Raw genomic sequence first — 23,368 nt, forward strand, 5'->3', positions numbered from 1 at the left:
CAAGCATCAGGGTACTGTACAATGGTCCCCTAGACAGGAAGCAATAGCAGATGAGTGCCACTGTCAAAGTACACTTCCATCATGTCCCTCCACAACACATGTGTCAGTCCAGGCAATACACACACAGTGACAGTCATGGTGCATGCCATGGACATTTCCATACATGTCCAATGGACTCTCGAAACATACAATGTAATGGTACTCACATGCATCATGGGTCATGCCTTTTCACATGCACACACTTCACCTCAGTCACATCCATCTGGCCCCGTACACCCCAATCACAGTGGATACAAGGATGACTAGGCTGCATCAGTGAATCTGTAAATTGTCAAAGACATGTGTCATGCATCCATGGCATTCACAAGTCACAGACACGCAGGTCAGGCACACAGACATGGATACCATATATGTACCTGGCATCAGCACCCATCCCTCACCCCCACCCATGTCCAGGAACAGAGACTGCCATGCTCTCATGTGTGCAATCTGCATAGGGCTCCCCATGTCGCATTTAAACACATGCAACAACCGTGCGGTTCACACATTACTGGTCGCACATGCATTACCATGATGTCCCTGCACACATACATGCGTACATGGCCTATGTCACACATACAGGCAAGTATCAGACAACCAGCACACTGCAACATGCCCTGTCTCACACAGCAATGCTTGGCCACTTACCGCTCAACTCCAGACGGGTCTCCCTCTCAAGGACCTGGGCGTGGAGCGCTGGGTGTACGCGTTCCAGGACCCTCATCTGGATGGAACTCATGCAGCCTCGGCCCCCCTCCACGAGGCGCCGGGCCTTCACGAGGGTCCTGGACCTCAAGTCCTCCCAGCGCTTCTTGATCTTCTGGACGTCGCGGGTTGCTACCCCCTCCGCGTTGATGGCAACCACACAGTCGGCCCAGATCCTCTCCCGTCCTTCCTTGTTGGCGCGGGACGATCCGAAGAGGGCATCATACTGCCCCAGGACTTTCTCCACCAGGACACCAACTTCGGTGGCAGTGAAGCTCGTGCCCCTCTGCCCCTCTGGCCGGGGGTTGCCACTGGTGCCAGATGTTGATGTGCCCGACATGGCAACCCCAGGGGCAGGAGTGGGTGGGCAACTGGGTCCTGGGGCTGGGCTGTGGAGCGATGTTATCCGAGTCGGGAGTCTTCTGTTCCAGCAGGGGTGGACACAGCAACTGGACCCCTGCAGATGGCTGATGTGCAGGCACCAAATGGCAGGGCACAGTGGCAGCAAGCAGGCAGGCAGGCAGCAGCAGATGGCACGTGGGAGGCTGCTCGGGGCACTGGGGGGCAGTAATTCGGCCTTCTGGGCAGGAGCGTGGTCTTCCGTGTGTTTTCGCGTGGCCAGCTTGATACGGAGTGATTTGGTACATGAAAATACTGCACGTCAGCGTGAAATTCGAGGAAAGGGCCTTAGCGTGTAAGCGCGTCAGCACGCGTACGCGATTTCATTAGACCAAAGGCCCTTACAGCGTAAGCGCGTCTGTGGCGTTTCGCGCACGGGCGTTGGCCTGGCAGGGCTTGGAGATCCCGCGTGCCTTTACACTGCTCTGTACGTGCTTTTGTGCGGTGCTTGTGTTTTCCATCCGTTGGGGTTCACACGCTATTACTTCACAGCGGGTGTTGGCTACGCGTTCTTCTACACGCAAGGCAGACGGTGAGTGGTACCCCACTCCCCCTCAGGCCCGATCGCGTGAAAAACTTCACGCAAACCCCTGAAATACACGCGCCCAGGCCTATCACGTGTGAGAAACTTCTCGCGCACCCCTTTAATACACGCGCCCAGGCCAATCGCGTGTGGAACTTCACACGCACCCCTGTAATACACGCACACGCTCCCCCAGGCCAGATCGCGTGTAAAACTTCACACGCACCCCTGAAATACCCGCACGCAGCCCAATCGCGTGTGAAACTCCACGCGCACCCCTGAAATGCCCGCACGCAGCCCAATCGCGTGGGGAACTTTTCGCGCACCTCTGAAATACACGTACCCCGCTCCCCCAGGCCCGATCGCGTGTGTAAACACCCGCAAGCCCCTGAAATACACGTACCCCGCTCCCCCAGGTCCGATCGCGTGTAAAAACACCCACGAGCCCCTGGAATACACGTACCCCGCTCCCCCAGGCCCGATCGTGTGTGAAAACATCCCCGAGCCCCTGAAATACACGCGCCCAGGCCAATCGCGTGTGAGAAACTTCTCGCGCACCCCTGAAATACACGCGCCCAGGCCAATCGCGTGTGGAACTTCACGCGCACCCCTGTAATACACGCACACGCTCCCCCAGGCCAGATCGCGTGTAAAACTTCGCGCGCACCCCTGAAATTCCCGCACACAGCCCAATCGCGTGTGAGAAACTTCTCGCGCACCCCTGAAATACACGCACACGCTCCCCCAGGCCCGATCGCGTGTGGGCCTTCTCGCGCGTGTAGGACTTTGGCGCACATTTTTTTCCTGCGCAGGGACGCTACCGCCTGCTTTCGTGTGGCGGACATGTATGGACCTGTGCGCGTCTTTGGCCATGCGCTGTTTTCCCTATTCGATTCCATGAATACGTGTTGTAGGCGAGCGTGTGGGCGTTCTGCGCACTTGCCTCCTGTATTTCCCCCCTGACGCCCACATTTTCACGAGTTGTTCCCCATTCTGCGTGTAACGCCCCGTGTTACGCCTACTTTTGTTATGTGCGCCGCGCTATGTGCGAATTCGCTGTGGCCTTATCGCACCAGGTTCGATGACCTGTGCGCCAGCGTGCGCCAGCGTGCGCCGCGCACTTTTTCAGCGCACATCCCACATTTTGCGCGTGCACGGACTTCCATGAATAGATGTGCGATGTTTCCTGTGCAATAATCGCACTTGCACTGCGATAATCGCACTTGCCCTGCGATTTTCGCTATTTCACTGTGAATCGCACGTTTTCGCACGCGTGCGCCGTTTTTTCGGCGCACGTTGATTCCATGAATCGGCCTGATAGTCTCTGGAACAACCTCCCCCTCACCTGTGGACTGAAGCATCCTACCCCTTGTTTAGAAAGAACCTTAAAACACACCTCTTCAACAAACTACTGCACATTTTTTTCTCCATGCTCTTAACCTCTGCATTGCAACTATCGCCTAGATACCCACGGCTATATGTGCTGCTACAAATGTAAAACATACAATAAATAAATAAACAGGCACCACAATCAAAGTGCTACTAGAGAGAAGCACAGCTGAACAGATAGCTTGATTGCAGGCCCCTGGCAGATTTACATCCACACAGAATTCCACTTGAACAATATATTTTCTATAAATGTTTTAGCAGCTTTGCCCACCACAAAGAAGAAGACCTTGGGCCTCATTACGACCCTGGCGGAAAGTAACTGACCTGACCGCCATAGCGTAAATAGCGTTTCCGCCATTGCACGATGGAGTAAAGTGCGGCTAATTCCGACCCATCGGGCACGAGCATTACGCCATGGCGGAATCGGAAAGTCTGCGATGGCAGAAATGACCTCAAAACGCACATTAGCGCCGTCGTACGCCGCCCTAGGTGCAATTCCACCACCCATCTTAGCGGTCACCGTAATGAGCGGTCAGCGCAAATTACGGTCACCGTAAATATACGGAAACGGAAGTAAAAACATGGTGCCGGAACGGGAAACAGCACGCCGTACACCCATAAAAAGGGAAACCCAACACAACCATCAAAAATCAGACCCTGACACACATCCCAACCCGTTAGCCACCCCAGTTAATAAAATAAATATGGGAAAAGTAGCTAAAAAAGCGTGCGATCGCAAGCGGCAGGTCCCCTTCTCCCATGAGGAACTCACCGTGCTCACAGAGACCCTCCAGGAAAATGCTGCCGTCGTCTTCTCGACGCAAATGACCAGGACGGCACTTGCGAACAAGAAGGCCATATGGGCCCTGGTGGCACAGCGGGTAAGTGCGGTGGGGACCGCACCCCGCAACCCACAGCAATGCAGAAAGCGATGGGACGACTTGCGGATACGCGTCCGGAGCATACTTTCTGCCAACAGAAACATTGCCACAGCCACCGGGGGACGATCGGAATCACCCATCAAGTTGACCCCCTGGGAAGAAATCTGTGCCTCCACCATTGGAATGGAGAGCATAGAGGGAGTCGGAGGGATGGAGAAAGGAGTGCCGACATCCGAAGAATCAGGTAGGTGTGCCAAATAAAACAATGCTAAATCCACAATGTATAATCATGTGAAGCACCATGTGTCCCCATAGTGCAATAGAAACACATGTCCAGGAGAACGTCCACATACTCCTGCCTGATAGCGCCCTTTAAAAGTCAGATAAAATACATAAAAAAGTTACAATCCTAAAAACACCCTCTACATGTGCAGCATGCACCCCCTAACTGCAGGCTGCTAAATAAATGCATCCCCAATCCACACAAAAATGAGACCACCTCCTAGGGCCTGACCCAAATCACCCTCAGGTACCACCACAATGCATGTGATACATTGCCATTCCAATTTCCACAGACCCATAAATAACGCTCGCCCTCCTTTACTCAACCACAGGGTCCGATTCAAACGACGAGCTCCAGGACACCCCTACCAGCACACCTGCAAAGAGGGCCAAGACCAACGGCCAAAGACCCTCCACCTCAGCTGCACGGATCAAGACACGGCAGCAGCACACATCAAGTGGCAGCACACTGGAGGGGACTGCAACAGGCACCCCAGCAGCCAGCATGTCCACAACAGCAGCACCACAGGTCCCCCCAATGGATGCCACAGATGGCACTGCTTCTGGTGGTAGCAGCACCATAGGTGACACTGCTTTCATGCCAGCATGCTCCGACACAGAAAACGATGCTGCCGATGTAGGACCCATCCATGACCTGTCTCAATCCCCCTGTTTGTTCCATCCCGTACACCATGAGGAAACCACGCAGGGGCACCCACAAGACGACGACTGGCCAACCCCCACAAGCCCTGTGGCAAGGCAACATGTGGTGATCAGCCCCTCTGTCACACCACCGCAAATGGGCATGGCCCAGCAGAGGCAACAGTCCCTCGACCAGATGATCGTGCAACAGCAGCAACTGGCCACGCTCCTCAAGGAGCATGCTGATGAATGTGGGGGTTCTAAGGCAGCCATTGAAACATCTACTGAGACACTTAGGGCACAAATTGAGCAAAGTACTGAGAGCCTGAGGGGAGAAATGGAGAGAAGCACCGAGATCCTGAGGGCACAAATGGAGAGAAGCACCGAGAGCCTGAGGGGGGAACTGCATGTGACGTCCAAAGACGTATGTGGTGAACTAGCCGCTGTGCGCCGTGTGCTCACTGAGCTCTCACAAACCCTTAGGGACATGCATGGACGTGAGCAGGCAGAGACATCATCCGTTGCAAGCTCCGTCCAGGGCAGCCCCCAACGTAGATCTGGTAGGAACCTGCGCTCCACAGGCAGGGGTGCCCCTGATACCCGGAGAGGGGGCTTGCAATAGCGTCTGCCCACGGACAATATGCATCTTTGGACACTGGTGTTCGGGGGGGAGGTAGGAGGGTGGAGGGGGTGTGTTGGGCTATTCTGGGTGGCGGGTCGATTGGGTGTGTAATATCATTTCACATTTGCAATACATTTCTTCATATTCATCCAATGAGATGTGTGGACATTGAACTTCTTGTACTAGGCCTTCATAGGCGTACAGTCCACATTGTGCATGTACCAGACACACACAGTTCCACAAGTCCCGTGTCCATGTAACAGCCACCAGGCGTGAGTGCTAGATGCATGCATCTATGATATTCTGACGAACTTCACGGCCCTCCTGTGCCTCGCGGACTCCTTGAGGTGCTGCCACATCCCCACCCTCATCATGACCATCTTCAGGTGCTTGCAGTTCTGAGTCAGGGGGCATGGGCACATTTCTACGTACGCACATGTTGTGTAGCATGACACATGCCATGACCATCTTTGCAACCTTCTCATGGCTGTACAGGAGTGCCCCGCCAGACCTGCTGAGGCAGCGGAAACGAGCCTTCAGTAGGCCGAATGCCTGTTCTATGACTACACGGGTACGTGAGTGGGCACGGTTGTAGTCCTCCTCATGCTGGTTCTGTGGGTTCCGGAGTGGTGTAAGGAGCCATCTCTTCAGTGGATACCCGGCATCACCTGTATGTGGACAATAAAGGATGTTTGTGGAATGACATTGCTACATACGCACCCCCCCCCTCCCTGCCAGGTCATTGACGCATCATCTACTCCACCTTCTCATGCATGAAATGAGACTCACCGAGTAGCCAGGATCTGTGCCCTGCGTGTCGCTCCATGTAGCGTGGTATTCTAGAGTTCCTGAAGACCATAGAATCATGGGTAGATCCAGGAAATCGGGCACAACAATGTGTAAAGATCCTGTTGGAGTCACACACCATTTGTACATTGATAGAATGATATTGTTTCCGGTTGCGGTTCTGGACCTCCATGGCATGTGGGACAACCAATTCCACATGGGTGCAGTCGATGGCACCAATGCAACCCGGTATGCCGCCAAGTGCATGGAATCCCACTTTTGCGTTGGTAATCTCCTGGTCCGAGCGTGGTAGAGTGATGTAGTCGTCTGCGTGCTTCAGGAGGGCATCGAGCACTTGGAATAGTGTCCGTGAGAACAGTGGCTGTGACATGCCATGCAACTGTCCGACTGTGTGCTGGTAGGTGCCTGTGGCCAGGAAGTGTAGTACAGACACCACCTTCAGTAGGGGTGGAATGGCGGTCGGGCTATCTATCATGCTGACAAGGTCAGCGTGTGTCATGTCCACAATGGCGGTTATGGTGTCCCGGTCCAAGCGGTAGAGGGTGTGGATCTGCTCAGCAGTGAGGTTGAACGGATTAGCTCGGAGACGTGGGATTGCGGGCTGCCTGCGTGGTGGTAGTGGCTGTGCTGGTGGGCCTTGCTGCCCCTGCCTTGCCCTCCTCCTCCTGCGTCTCCTCTGTGCCGCCGGTTGTTGTAGTAGTTGGTGTTCGTCATGTTCTTGAAGTTGGAGTACTTGCAGTGCTATCAGTTCCCCCAGGGCCAACATCGCTAGTCCTGCCGGTAGCATTTTGGAGTGGGTGTGGTTGTGGGAGGGGGTTGGGTGTGCAATTTATGTGTTGTCAGGCTGTATAGCCTCCACCTGTGGTGATTCATTCCACCTCTGGCAGCTGCAATCACTTTTGTGCGAGCACGTCCCGCACACAACGTGGCAATTTGACGCATGGCATCTTGCAATTACAATCATGTATTTGATCCCGATGGCAGTGAAATGTCTGTTTATATGTTGATTCTGCTATGGTCCCATTGTTTCACATACTATATTCGCAGTCGCGAACAAACCTGTGAGGGGTCAGTGGAATGTAGTACTCGGTCAACGGTGGACCCTCATGCAGCACTGTACCGACCTTCAACGACGGGCGGGGCGTCCCATTTGTGATTGTAGCCAGTTAGCATTTTCTCACACAGCCGCACTACATAGATGTAATTGTGAATGCAAGCGTTCACAGATGCCTTTTCGACGTGATGTTGCAAATGAGGAATTCGAAGGACAGCGCTTTTGTTTTCAACTAGCGGCGAGGAGACGCCCACAGGTCTGACTTGAAATATAACGTTCTATTGTTGAATGTCCTTGGGACAGGGCCCATAACGAGTAAGCAATGAATGATATGAATTGAATGGGATGCGCAATAGCGTAGTGGACGATAAGGCAGGTCGTTCCCAAATACATGTTACTTCACAACACTACTAATCCGGGCAGGAGCACAGTGGATTTTGCAGACTGCATTACGGACAGACTCAATGGAAATTGCAAATGTCATGTGAGTAAATATTCAGGCGTTTTCATACCGGGATGAGGGAATGATGAATGGATGCATGGACAGATGATTTAATTGAGAGTTTGCCATGTACATGGCTTTTTGGAATCGATACCCTTCCCCTGCGCTATGTGGTGCAAAGCTGCCATAGTAGGACCATCGTCTATCTGCCCTTGTTGGATCCTCCCTGTCTCGACGCGCCTTCAAACACTTGTGTCTATGCACGTTACTAATCCCATGTAATGGATTCTGTTTTAACAGACGCATGCACACAAACAGACGTTAGTAATGGTGTATTCACCTCGATTTATTTCGTTGTGATTCGAAAGTGATTTCTGGGTGTATATGATCCTTTGGAGCGGCCTAGCATGCATATGGTTGTAGATTTAGTGTGTTGAATGAAGTGAGTAATACATCTGGAGTTCTGATGCCCATACTGTTATTTTTTGTTTCATTTGGGTGACAGGTATCTCGTACCCTTTTGCCGCTGCCATCTGTACGCCACTCCTGCAGATGGGTTTTACTCTCGACACATGCAGCTTCGAGTTAATCAGTGGAACACCATTACGATCTTATGGGACGATCGCCAATGGGCCACATGCCCTTACGCAGTACTAGTGGCTAGGAGCAACATTTCTACCTTTCAGCTGGACTAGTGCCTGCCTCATGGGACGGCCCTGCGGTTCTAGGCACTTCCATGTTGCCTCTTTGAACGTTAATGTTGCCCCTGTGTACCATGAAGGAACAGGGCGTCACACAAGAAGAAGCTGGTCATTTATTGCGGATGCAGCCCACAGTGATGAAATTTATTTTGGAGTTCATGAGCAAATAGCTGTATGGGCTTTCTGATTTTGATGTCCATTAAATATAAATTCCGATATTAGCCATGTAGCGTTATTCTTTGCAGGTAATGTAGCATATTCCGATTTGTGGCGCTATGTATTGTGAGATGATCTGCATTGTGTTCCGGCTTCTGACTTCAGTTGCGTGGTACTGTGCTGGCCGCGTTTGCCTACGAAGCGCAGTTAGGTCACGGATAGGGGCTGCCATTATGACTGTTTTGATGATGTCATGCTCAGGGACGGGGGATTAGCTCTTGTGCAACAGATGCCGGTCAGCCAGGTCGATTGGTGATATGATGGGATTATCAGAAAATGGCTGGTCACAGGTGCCTGTGTTTGCGTGCGTTTGTTGGAGGGAGACTGAGGTCATGTCCATTGGATTAGCTTCTGTGTTCGTGCCATCTGTGCCCTGCAGCTCCCATTGGCCCCTCTTGAGATGAGCCTGGCTGCTCAGTCACTCTGCCTACTTGTGTGGTACATGCTTATGCTGATGGTTGGTTTGTTTACTGGCAAGAGTACAGGGCTGGTGCAATCTCCCTCAGGATACTGCTTTGGATGTTGCCTTTCACTGGTGGCAAGCGATGGGGGACTACTGTTGTTTTGTGTCATGTAATCTTAATGTTCATTTTGGTGTCCTTGAACCTTCACATGCCTGTGCTGCATCAGTACGGCAATGGTGACATGCCGAATATGGATGGCCACTCACAAGGCACTTGGAGCCCCTACATGCATTTGTTCATTGGCATGCATGGGTGACTTGTACATTTCACTGGTTGCATAGTGTGACTACATTGCGCCTACGTGGAGTTGTGCAATGTGGGCAGGGAGTGGTGTACAGGCACTCAGTAGGGCCATTTACGGTTGGTTCACGATGCCGTATTTCTCACCATGGCGGAATGGTGCTTTCCGCCATGCTTGATGCCGTTCAGTACATGTCCGCTAGGGTCAGAATTCGCGTACCGTTGCGCCATGGCGGAAATTCCGGTTTTGCACGGCGCGCGTGCGCGTACTTGGTGCAGTTAGCGTTGGCGTTCACTACGGTGTCGCTAATGGCATCGTACTTTACGGTGACGGGTCATGATCGCAACGAGCGGTATTCGATGGCGGTATTACTTTTCCGCCATCGTTTTTCGACTTCCGCCAGGGTCGTAATGAGGCCCCTTGTCCTTGCACGCCAAACGGAGTTTCAGCAGCGAGCAGTGTCCTCCATTTTTCCACAAAAAGCAAATTGGGCTGTGTCCCAGCCAGAATGGTCGTTGTTGGGTCAGACATCTATGTTCATCTCAGGTTTGGTTTAGTAGGTCCACGCTAAATTCTTCATACAGATTACTATTTTCTAGAGAAGGGTTAATGTCCAAGTGGTTGTTTATCGGGCCAACATTGAAGGCCGAGATGAATGTGATGTTAGGCTTTGCCATATGAAGCGGCATATGTTCAGGCAGTTCCTCAGAGGTTATTGATAGGGCATCTTGACCGGTGCACGCTCAACTTAAATTGTCTCTCTCATTGCATCTTTCGACTGTGTGTTAGGAATCTCAGTGGGACTACAGTCAGTTTGCCTTTCGCTGTAGCATGATGTAGTCATTAAACGTTGAGCAAAGCTTTTTTATGTTGTAGCAATACTATCAGTTTATCTATGTTCCTATTCTGTAAGTGAGGGAAGTGGCGTGAGGGGTACTTGGATGTGTTCATACGTTTGCAAATGCACTTTTGGGACTTTTGAGGGTATCATTCCGGTTTAAGGGTGGTGTGAGGCTGCACAAGGTGCCTTCTTACAACAGACTCACTGGGATGTATCGGTCCTGAAATCTGGGTACTTTTGCTTGACACAGGGAATAGACTGGTGTTGTTATGCTTGTCGTCTGCTTGATATCAGACAAGCTTTGTTGGATGGTTGGGTCCCCATTCTTCTGGTCTCCTCTTCTGTCCACTGTTGGCTGATGACTCACACGTTGTGGCTTCTGGGTGGATAACTTTGTGCTTGCTTCAGTTCCCATCCATGTTGTTGCGTCTGATGGGTAGAACAAGCGATTCCTGTGGTGTTGTGGTAAGAGAAGGCACTGACCAAAAAAAGTCAAAAAGTAAGTGGTATTCTTGGTTGGCAATGACGTCAAGTGCATTTACTCATCTAGCAACAATGTAGTTAGTCATCACATGGCATCGGCCGAAGTCTTAGCCTGCTGGAATGTGTATAATGTGGGTTACAACTACTCCTCTGCTCTCTAATAGAAGGTGCCACACTCATGGGTCATCACCAAACTACACTAAGGGATGGGATTAGTAAATAGAACAGTCTAGGGCATGTACCTGCTGTGTGGTCAAGATTTACTGACAATCAAGCAAGATCTGCCCTTTTTTGTTTGGATTAATAGAATCCTATAAGTGTCCCCTCTCTCACCTATTCTAGTTTACAGCACGGGGAGCCAATCAGGTGACCGGAAACATGGGCGAAATCCATCAGTCAGAGCGTTCTCTCTGCCACCTGCACCCCTTTATTTATTTAAATTTTTGTAACGCACCAACATGCCTGTGGCCCTCAGGGCGCACAAAGAACAAGACAAAGACAAACAAGCATAAGAGGCAGATGGAGAAGCGAGTCAGGAGATTATTCCAGGTTAAATAAGTGAGTCTTTACGGCACATTTGAACGCTGTATAGCTCTGGATCTGCCGTATACCAGCTGGAAGTGTGTTCCATAAAAGGGGACCCTGAGCATCCAATGCAGTACCTCCAAATTTGGCTGTCCTAAATTTAGGATAATTGAGAGTGACCGCAGAAGAAGAGCGAAGGTTCCTCACGTTAGGTTTGATGCCTATTGGGCCGCTGAGACTGAGGCATTTGTGGGTCGTAGTAAGCATCTTATGCGTTATGCGGTGTGTGACAGGTAGCCAGTGGAGTTTTTTCCTAAAAGTAGAGATGTGTGTGCGACGTGACTGATTAAAAATATTACGCACGGCATTGTTCTGTGCCACTTGTAAGGATTGGATGTTAGAGGCTGTGGTGCCCGCCAGGAGGCTGTTACAATAGTCCAATCTTGAATTTATCAATGCAGTGGACAATAGAGCACAGTTCTCCTCCGATATGAATGGTCGAATATATCTAATTCTCTTGTTTATAGCACCACAACTAGATTTAATGCAAGAAATATGGGATTTCATGGAGAGTTCTTCATCAAGTACTACTCCTAAGGTTTTGACTTTCTTTTGAACTATGATGATGTTATTGGCAATATGGAAAGAGGCGTAGTTAGGATCAAGTTTTGCCCAGATGTTTTTAGATGCCACAATAAGGAGTTCAGTCTTTTTATCATTAAGAGCAAGAGAATTACAAGCCAAGAATTCCATTCTTCTAGGTGTCCACAATATCAATTTAATTTCCGTTGCAGTGCCCTTATACCCTTGCCCCTCCCACTCACTCTTTAAGGCACCCTTGAGGTTTCTTGATTGTTGCAGCCCGTTCGACAACTCCACGACTTACCTGCTCCTGCTTCTCAGGGTGTGCTCCAGCCTGATTGGCCACCATGAAAATAGAAAAGGGACTTAATATGTTTTCTGTTTCTATTTTCCAATGCAGTCATCTTTGTTTGTAGTATGTTTTAAGTGAAATTGGGAGTCTGGTGGGACTAATAGTGGTAAGCAAAACTATCTGGGTCAGACAGGCACAGTCATGTCCCTGACCCCTTGCATGGACGTCAATGCACTCTGGCCTACCTGGCTCAGGCTGTGAGGAATTTACCAGCCCTGAAATAGTGGTGCTTATCACTATACGGCTTATAGTTGGCATTCCCTCTGCCTTTGATTGCCTTAATATGCATGGACGGTCACTCTTACATTAATGATAATAAGATCTCTACCTTAGCTAGAGCATGGCTGCTCCAATAGAAGATATCTCCAATTGTCTGAACACGGATTAAGGGCAAAATAGCTCCAGCTGAAATTTGGGATCATTTTTAGTTTAGCCTATTAAGTGGTGCTTGTGCCACCTGTAAGCAGAAACGATTGCATTAGAGTAAAGACAGGGAAAAATGGTATGGAGGAGGAGGGACACACAGCTTGTAGGTATTGTTTGGTTATTTGCCCACGCATTGTCTGCCCATGCTAATCCCCATGGCCATGTCCACCCAGTGTCTGCCCCTATCTTCCCAAGACACCTCCTAATGGGAACTCTTTCAGCTCACTTTAAACACGCCTTACCATCAAATTATTCTCTCAAAGTACCTGCCGGTGATTTTGCAAAGCAGTCTTGTGAGAGTTAATGACTTACTTGGAGCAGTAAACCTGCTGCTGGTGTAATAGAAATATCTTAGATGGGCAATATACATCTGTGTTGTTAGCAGCCAAGTAAGAACCAAGGGACGGGGAGGTCATGTCGGCACAACCCAAACAACTGTGGTAAGGACTACAATTTCAGCTAATATCTAGCTCGATATCGAGAAAGGTGTAAAGACAAGGCTGTGGCAGAAGACAGAAGGATAGAACAAGAAATATACTATCCCTGCCTTAAGTGCGCTCTCAACTAGGTTGCAGTGTTACAACACCTGTCTAAAAGTGACAGAATAAAAGTCAAATTACCAACTTCTATAGTGTGTAATACACCAGCCTTGTAAGTCCTATACCACTTTCTTCCAGATCTAGTTCAAATTGGAAGAAACTGTCATTTAAAAGAAAAAGCGCACCAGGGGCATTGAAGAGGATATATATCCCTCCAAAAACTCATGTGGCAGCTAATGGGGTAAACAGTCCTTCAATAACCCACAGATTTGTCAACTGACCCTGGATTGCTAGGGTTAAAAAGACACAAAAACAATTGAAAAAAAGAGAAAATCCTTTTTCTTTAAGACAGTCACAACTTCCCTTCCCAGACTCGTTTTAATTAGAGGGGAGTCGGACAATGTAAAAAGGTTTGCTCAAACGATCACAAATAGGCTAACTATTGCCTTTTTTAGATGTAGCAAACACCGTCGACCGGTTTCAGTGGCATGACTTCATTAAAACCACATTCATCAGGACAGTCTTAGCTTCCACAGAACTGGTGTATTTTATAATTTAGCAACCAGTGTTTGAGGAACAAAAGTACGGAAGATGGAATTGTACTTTACCACCTTGCCGTAGGTGTCAATGGACTGGAACAGTCTAGGAGGAAACCTGTAGGATCAAAACAAAATAATCCACAGTCACAACGCGGCTGCTAAATTCCATGCATTGGATTATGAATAGACCCCAAATTACGTATCATTCATCTATGCAGACAGAGTCTGTTAAAACCACACTACATCATTCAATCTTAGTGTATATCTCTCAATCTCCTTGGTATGTAGCCAACATGGCATCTATTGCCATAGTGTGTGCTACAGTATTCTAGGTTTTAAATCAATAATCATGGGTACATGTGATCATTCATAAACACGTCTTGAACAAATGTGCTCTTGAGTCAATGGAGATCAAACGCTGTAAATATATATATAAAGGAAGGACTCACCCTTTATTTGCTTCCCTCGAGAGTCGAAGAAAAGGTGACTATGCCTTAATTGGAGGCACAACTCGACTACCCAGTCCCATGCTGTTAATCTGTGGGGTAATATAAAGATGTAACAGTATTACTCATATTGAAGGCACCGGATTTAGTGGTGCCTCTACCTACAGTGCCACTGATTTGGTTGCCAGTGAATTTGGCACTTCAAATGCATTGGAAAAATTATAACGGGGAGGGCCAAGAGTTACTACTCCTGAAAGGGGCGAGTACTCCCTATACAGCGTGACATTGTCCCATAGCACTAGATAACTTAAGTCAAGATTATTTGAAACCCCAGAGGAGGTCCCAAAAGCTTACCAGCATACACCTTACTAGGTGTGTGGTACGGCTGTAGTGTCCGATGCGAGTGCGACCGCAAATCTATCGCATTCGCTGTTTATAAAGAATGGAGAGCGTTAAGCCTTCCGTTCGTTTCTGTGTCACGTGACAGGTGCAAACGAGTCACGTGCACGCGTTTCAGTTGATCGCATAGGCGGCCACGAATGTCGGGCGGGTCACGCTAAACCTGTTCGGGCTATGGAAGATGAAGTCCACCTTTCACGTGACATGCCATAGCATGTCACGTGTTCTCACTCGTGTTGGCGTAATCAGCCCGGAAGTCAGGCTAATCGACTGGGACCAAGTCAGGCACTATGTATATTGCCCATCTATTGTGTGAACATAATCTACTAAGGGTAGTATCCTGTTAATTTTGTAGAATTTGCCCTCTTGTCTAATAATAAAAATATCTTAACCAGGTCTGCCCTCGGCCACTCGATTTATAAGCACTTTCTGTGTCCTTCGCTGAAGTCCTGTTAAAAACAAGCATTGGCAAAACAAACAGCTTTGGCTTGTGTATAAATAGTAGGCATTTGCCAGCATTGCTATTACATGCCCAGATATGCGCACCATTTTGCAGCAGCTACCATCATGGGCCAGTTAATAACACCATGCAGTGCCTGGCAAGTGCCTTTCCCATGCCTACAAAAAACACAAACTGTTGGCATTGCCAATGCTTATTTTATTCTGTAGAGTACATGGTCTTAGAAGAGGATACAATTAAATGTGTGCAAATGGTATGCAGGGCAATGCTGTGACCGACTGACTTACAGAACAACGTGAGCAATGAAAAAAGAGGCAGGAACTCATAGGTGAGAAACAGGATGAACTGGGAATAAACAGACGAGGGGACAAGCAACACATTTTAACAAAGGGAATTATGTGCAATTACAGTGATGCCACGGGAGAGGTATTTCAGTGGGGGAGCTGGATGAGAATATGCTGGGAAAGTTGTAAGAGGATTCAATTCAGCACTACAGCTAAGTCAACGCCTAGTCTAGAATACTGAATGAAAACCCTTATTGATATATCTTTATGTCCAGTTCATGCGTTCTGGATGACTACCCCTATATAACACCCCTCTGTTGGAATCCCCCTGACCCCACTGAGCCAAGAAGTAGTTCTGTTTAGCAAGTTAAAAGGTTTATTTGATAATTTAAACAATAGATATATATATCACACTTTATAATAAATTAATAATTGAATATCACACTTAATCTGATATGATAAAGATTAACAACGGAGAATCTGGCACTAGCACACTTCTTTATAATCACTAAGGAGTTGACATGAAATGGATAAGGTAGCACACTGGTAAATAGGGACAGAAGAATAATGTGATAGAGAATGCTTTATAGAGTTCAAATGGATGCAATGTTGAATGAAATGCAGTACAGAAAATCACTTGATAGGATTTCAGCAAAAGACAATGTAATCACTTTCTTGGACAATTCACCCCCCCCTTTTTATGCAATGCAAGGAAATGGAAGGAAGGCACACAGTTCTCAGAAATGCAATCAAATGTGATTCAGTTCACCCCAGCAGCTTAGACTACAGAAGTTGAAAACACAGGCAAAATGCTTTTATATGTGCTGGCAATGAAGTAAAAAATATGCTAAAATGCTTTTAATTCCTCTAGAGGTTCAGGGTGAGTGGTATCTAGTTAATATTAGTCCAGGCTCACACTAGCAATGATTCAGGGATGATTAGCAGGTTAAACGAACTTTTCTTTAACGGAAGGCAAGCAGCAGCAGATTTTTTACACGTGGAGAAACTTGCAAATCGCGGCAAAATGTCAAATCGCGGCAAAATTTGTGAATGCGCCGGGCGCGATTACAGAGGAACTACAAAGGCTAGCAATATCGTTTTGGGGTCCTAAGACAGCCTAGGATCTCAGCTTCCAGATGAAAGTTACTGCAAGTCTCTAAGACAAACGGTCGCGGAGATATGAGCGATTTTGTGAAGGTCGTTTTTCAGATTTGAAATTTAAAGTTCAAAAAGACAAGTGACAGCTAGCAACTAGAAAATGACAGGTGACAGTTAGGAGGCAGTTCTACTTAGATTAAATAGATTGAATTATATTATTTTAACTAAGAGATTGGTTCTGCACAGTTCTGCTAGGTACTCACACTATATTCTTGAATTAAATGGGCCTCGTCACGGATCTGGTCAGGTTTTAGACTGGACTCTGGTCTGGTCTCTGCACTTCACAGTGATCTGGGTCAGCTCTCTGGTTCTGCTAACAGTAGTCTGGGTCAGCTCTGCTCTCTCTCTGGGTACAGCACTGCTTCTGGATTCTGGAGATTGATGGATTTGAAGTCTCTAGTTTGGCTCTCTGGAGGTTTGATGGAGGTAAGGTATGGAATTTTGGCAGAGCTTCCAGCTGCAAGTGGAAAATGAATGTCCCTATCTGTCCTGTCTGTCTGCTTTTATGTGTTTTGAAAGTGGGTGTGTGTGCAGCATCACTAGCCCCTACCCCTCTCCACTTGCCATTGGTCAAATTTCCATTTCTCACTTGATTGGGGAAGGAACTGTGAGTCAGAGCGATGTCATTTTATGGCTTGCAGAGAGGACACTCCCCTGTCAAATTGCACACAATCTATATTTGATAAAAAAAGACATATTTGCACAGGTAAACATTTGTTTAAAATTACATGCACCCCTCACATATCACCGGAGGTATCCCCTGTTCAAACTCTGCTCTTCCTGGGGGCTTGCATTCAGAAATGGCACATATTTCACTTTTTAACTGATTTTGCAATGTCGGACATTAACGCAAATTTACACACATGTGCGCAAGGAGTATGGACATTAATTGATGAAGGGTCAGATTTTTAACATGCATACATTTTGAGTAATATCCTCTTTTCCGCTAAAACCCCCCTGAACATACCACCGGGTCCTAACACGTCTTAAAATGTGGGCAGAAAAATCACAAGAATTATGGTATCATTTATAAAAAATTTCACATGTCCGCTCTATGAATGATCCATCTTTTTAGATTTATGTTCTGGCCCCAAAGGGGTGTGGTTTCCCCCCAGCACAAGGTTGAATTTCTGGTTTTTCCAGTTCTGCCAAGCCAGCTTGCTCTCACAGGCAGTGCTCCTCCCCTTTCCTTCAGGAGGAAGCCACTTTTTACGGCCCCCGTAATTAAACATTTGCCTGAGTCAGGACAGGGCTTTGTTCAATTTCCTGCAGAGCCCAGGTAATTCAATCAGAGAAGTGTCATATCCCTTTTGGTGGGAGCAGCAGAAGGGCAGCTAGGCCTGGGAACACAGCTGTGACTCAAGTTTCACTCCTGATGGGAGTAGTTGTCAGGCAGGATTCAGTTTCTCAAGCCAGATTTTTAGCTACATGTCATTTCTGTTCCCCCTTTTTCTGCATTCAAATAAACTAACAATTTCACATATGCAGCTAGAATGCTGATTCTAAGTTTAAAACTATGACATTTAAACAATTGCAACCTATGTGACACTCAAAAGTAAAAGTATTTTTAATGTCTTTCAGTCCACATTTACTTAAACTGCTGAAATCCACAGCTCAGCCAGTCTTGTTATAAACCTTCAAGTCACTTCAGAATATAACTTTACATTGGATCCACCTCACAGTAAGTCTTTCTTTGGCCTGCTTTGGGTTTAGCCAGTTTTACACAAAAAAGTTAAATCTGGTGTTTTAAAACGCCGGCTTTTGGATAGTGGTGAGTACTGGTAATGCACCCATTTTTGGGATTTAAGAAATGAATTCCCCACAATTCTAGGTTGCTTTTGGCAATCAGCATTGCCATTCCCAATGGTTTCAGGCTACTGTGTGGGTAGTCCAATGGGGTTTTTAGGCAGTGCCCTTCTGTGCCCATAACATCGGCAAAAATGGGTGGCAGCCTATTCTTCCTGCATTTCCCTGGGCATTTTCTGGGAAGCTCTGGCCATCATGATGTTTTCAATGCCAGTACTGCACAGTTTTTGAGGTAGGGCTCGGATGCATTGGTGAAAACATCCCACAAAGTAGGGGGGGGGGGCTCTTTGTCTGTGAAGGGAGAGAAGGTTGAGTGCCCTGTTGCTGTGAATGGATGAAGGTTGTGACTGTTTTTGATTTCAGGGTGTATGGGGTTGAAGTGGTGGGGGTAAAAGGTTAATAGCAGTGCCAACGATAGGGTTCATAAGATGGCTGAGGGACAGTGAGATTGAGATGGGGGCTGAAATAGATGGTGAGGGGAGTGGAGTAGCAGGTGATAGAGTGAATGTCAGGGCCAAGCCAGACACTTTCCACTAGAGCTGCCAATCTATCAGACCACATGAGTGTAATGACTGCAGTAGATTGGGTTTACTGGTGCAAACAATAAGCACCTGGGCGAAAGGGATGGAGGATAAAATGACACATCTACACACTGCGAGTGTTTCTTCTGAGATCTGGAGAGGAGAGAACAATAACAAACCCACCTGTTAATTGTCTGTGTGAACTTTGTATCCACTACCAAACTGCACAAAACATTTGATCATATTTCTGCACCCCTCCATACCCAGCCTAGAGGGGACCAAAGATCACATGATATTCACTCTGGGGAAAGCTACCTTAGTACCTGAAGCTTATACCTCATATGAATGGTGCAATGCCCAAACTCTTTAGCTACCCTTCTAGTAGACTATAGTTAACACCTGCATGGAAGCTGAACTGATGCTGAAAGCCTGGCTCATTTCCTCCTGAAAATCTTTTTGTCTGCCTTCCAGAATGAGTCTGTTTACGAGACCCACCAGATGTTGTGCTCAGGCTCACTAATGGACCCTTGTTAAAAGTGCTATCTTTCAAAGGTTCCGCAGGCTTCCTTATTGTTGTGGTCTGGCAGTTTAAGGACTTTTGAGCTCACTGCCTACCAAATAAGCCAGGATAACTATAAAACCAGCCCTAAGCTGATCCTGCATTAAATTAACAATCAAAAACTCAACCCAATTTATTTTTCCAATTTTGAAAATATTTTGCAATGACATGGGCATTTACTTAGGCAGTGCCCTTCACTGCCACAAGAGGACAGGTTATTTTTGCAATGCTTGTCACTGTCTACTTTTCTGAACTTGTTCTCCTACGGTGAACCTCTCACATCCGTTTCTCCTAATTGGACCCTGTGTATCAGAAAAATGCAGTTGAATGAAATGAGGTGCCAAGAGAATGTTAATTTATAAAGCATGTGCAAGAAAATTCTGATGAAAAAGAACATGTGTAATAATCTACGAAGGCTAAGCTTTATAATCTTTGTCCAGGGTAAATATAGTTGACGACAATTACATTTTGAACTATATGCACTTGCTCACCAGATGGAGTTTCACTTTGACACACAAAAGCGAGAATTATCCACACACTTGGTGACTACTGCACAAGCCTTTGTTCATGGAACTCTGCACACACAGCTTATTTCCAAATCAGGGTAAGCTGACCTCACCACAAACCAACTGCTAATACAAATGTGCAAGTATTACTAAGGCGCCAGTGCAGAGTCGAGCTGATATCTTTTAGTAGGTGAGGCAGTGCTCCTTGAATGTCTGGGACTTGATCGCGTTCACATTCAAAAAAGCATTGCACTAATTGGAAGGAGTGAAAAACATCCTTAATGAAGTCACAAATCATTTTGCCATACTGATAGGCTGCAATGAATTCAAAATCTACATGGGGGAGGGAGAGCACAGGAGTGGGATTGTCTGAAGTATCTTGTTGGAGTATGTTCCTGTGTCCACCTTACAGATGCTGCTATTAAATATGTACTGAACTAACCACGCCTAATTTGATGTCCAGAGTCTGATTGTTTCTCAGCATCTCGGATGTTCTACCTTGCATCAAGTTCTAGATTCAAGAGATCCTCTCCTCCAGCCTGACCTACATATATATAGTCTCGGATCAATCTGCAGGACTATCTCTTTTAAAACTTGCCAGCAGGTGGCCCTCTCCAACGAAAGAGCCTAAGTCTCCTCCAACTCTTCCCTCAATCAACGATGCTGCATTTTGTTGCATCATCAGTTAAATATGAGAGAAAAAAAGCCACTTTGGAAGAAGCAGTCTGGACGGCTTTACAGCGACATTGCAGTGCAATTCACATTGCATCTTGAAGGCCTGATGTTTATTGCGTTACCTCCAAAATGCTCAAGGTTGTGAAATGTATAACCAGATGTGAATGTTCTGTACAACATCAAACAATGCTCAGCAATCATTAACTTGACTCTCCTTAATCTCCTCATTGCCTTCCCCTAAAAGAGCCTCAGATTCCTCAGTGAGACTCAGGAGTTCATGGAGGTCTATTTTCTGCTGTAACCTGCTCTGAGTCTCCCGCGCCCAGTTACCCCAGGGTTCGGCGCGCAGTATGAATGAATAAACTAAACTAAAGTAAGCCTGCTAATCTAGCTGTCCAGCAGTCTGCTCTAAGGTTATTCCCCTTTGAGAGAAGCTACCACCTCCTCTTTCAACACTCTTTGCATCTGCTACAGAGAACCCACTGAATAGGTTGTGGCCTCATCCAGTCTTCCCTGACATTGAGCATGTAGGACATGGCCTATTACCACAAAGTGTGCATGGCAAGTGATGAGCATTTCCTGGCACCATGTCTCACTTAGCAGAGTTAAAATCTCTTTTTTATTTTTTTATTTAATATAATTTAGCTGATTGAGCTTTTTATACATTCACAATCCCTTTCTACATGTTCTTCATATAATTAAAAAAATGTGATGTCAATCGTGATTCATCTGAAGCCCAAAGGGCAGCCTCTACAGGTTAAAATCATTGAACAGTTTCCATTCAGTATATCAGTATAGATTTGGCAACAGTTAATTAATTGCACAATTAAATCATCTAATCCCTAAGGTAAAGGGTAGCTAAAACAGTTAAGCTTTCCTGTAATTTCATCATATAAAAAAAAGAGACAAAAGGGGGAGAGAGAGAAAGAGTGAGGGAGGCAGGGAGGGGGAGAGAGAGAGAGAGAGAGAGAGAGAAAGGGAGGGAGGGAGGGTGGGAGGGTGAGAGAGAGACAGGGAGAGAGAGAGAGAAAGAGACCAGAACGAGATGGGAGGGGAGTTCAGCTGAACATGCCCCCCTACACCTCAAAACCTTAACTTGATGAGGACTGCAGCGGCTCGGAGGTCCCAGCAAGTCTGCTACATTAGGAGCAGAAAGATTGCGCGTCTGCTGGGTGTGCACCGCCTTTGTTGTCATTTGTCACGTGACAAGGAGAGCTGCACAATAACTGTGGCAGGCTCCCTATCACAGGCACAAATAACTGAGACATCAAAAGCAACCACTGGACCAGGCCCCAACTACCGGATGAATGACAATGTCCAACGTGGCAAGTCCCTTTATTCACAATCACGGACAGGGGTGTTGCTAAGTCTAGAAAAGATCTGGGGCTTTGCTAATGTCAGGGCTGTCAGGACTGGGGGGATAGCTAGCCTTTTGGTTGAAGCCACTGAGCTTCTATCTGGGTCTACATCCCATAACTGAACGAGTTATGGGATTCAAGAATAATTTGTTTGGGAGAAGTGCTGCTTGAAATTCAAGGGCTGCAGCCATCTATTTCAGCTTCCTTAGTATGCTGGGTTGCAGGCTGAGAGGCACCTCAGAGCTCACTTTAACATGCTCAGGTGCTGCCGCTTGAGGAAGGGCAGGGCGTTTGTCAAGCATTCATCAGGCATTGGTTGGGGCGGGTGCCGGAATCCCTCCCCCTTTCTGCCAGAGATCTATCCTACTTTCTCCCACAAGCCACAACAAACATTTTGAAAAGTACCGTAACACAAACCTCAGTTAGAAATGATCCTTAACAAGCTGTAATGTGACTAGCACACCAGAGTGTCCATCAATAGAAACTAGGCTGGTTTATTTATGATTTCAGATGAATAAATACTCTATTCTCTAAAACCGTTTAGAGAACGTTAAATGCAATCTATTATACAGCAACCTAGAGACTAGCAATGAAATGTATCAGCTAATGCAGGAAGGAGGAAGACGACCATATGTCTGGACCGCAAAAGGAATGTGCAAGGAGCACGTACAGCAAAACAGAACTCATGTTATTGATGACCACATGTGCTGCCAATAAGTCTAACATTTTGTTGTGCATTATATCAAAGACCCAATATGATAAATGGTGAGTGGAAAGCGTGAAAAATAGGAAGCTTAATGTGCAGCAGATTAGAAACATTTCCTGCCATGTGTCCCAGCGTGTGATGGAGTGGTCGAAGCTGCCTCACAGGTTACGTGTGATGGGCCCGAGGTTGCATGGGCAGGAAATATACATGTCTGGACTGTACGAGACACCTGAAGGGGAAAGGAAAACACACCGTGCACAGGAATTGTAAATTGGAATGAGTTATTTATAACGTGCTTAAAACCCAGTGGTTTCTGAGTGCGACCAGGGGATCGAACCTGTGTTGCTCAGTGTCGTCTTCTTCCCAAGGAGAGCGCGTTGCCCCTCGGCTGTCCTACTGAAACGCATGAAACTTGAAACCATTTTCCAAAACAAAAATAATGCAGTATTTGCTTCCTACTCTGAATGTTACTGAAAGAGAAGAAATACGTTTAACATATTCACTCACGTAGCAGCAAACCTGGTGAGGAAAGCAGAAAATTCCTCCAATCAGGGGCCCGGGTAAATAACCATCTTCCCCGGTAAACTAGTGCATTCAGAGATGATATGGGCCCACATCTTTCCCTAAAGGCTAGTGAAATTGGTAGGGCGTTGCAATGCATCCAAAAGAAAAAGACGCTTCCCTTATATAGTTGAGAATTGAACACAAAAACAATGATTTCTCGGTTTCTAAAAGCGCCTCTCTACATTATGTCAATTGATTAGTAACATATTATGCATATAATACCGTTTGTTCT

The sequence above is a fragment of the Ambystoma mexicanum genome, chromosome 9, assembly GCF_040938575.1.
Source record: "Ambystoma mexicanum isolate Mex_15411 chromosome 9, UKY_AmexF1_1, whole genome shotgun sequence".
Lineage (NCBI taxonomy): Eukaryota > Metazoa > Chordata > Amphibia > Caudata > Ambystomatidae > Ambystoma > Ambystoma mexicanum.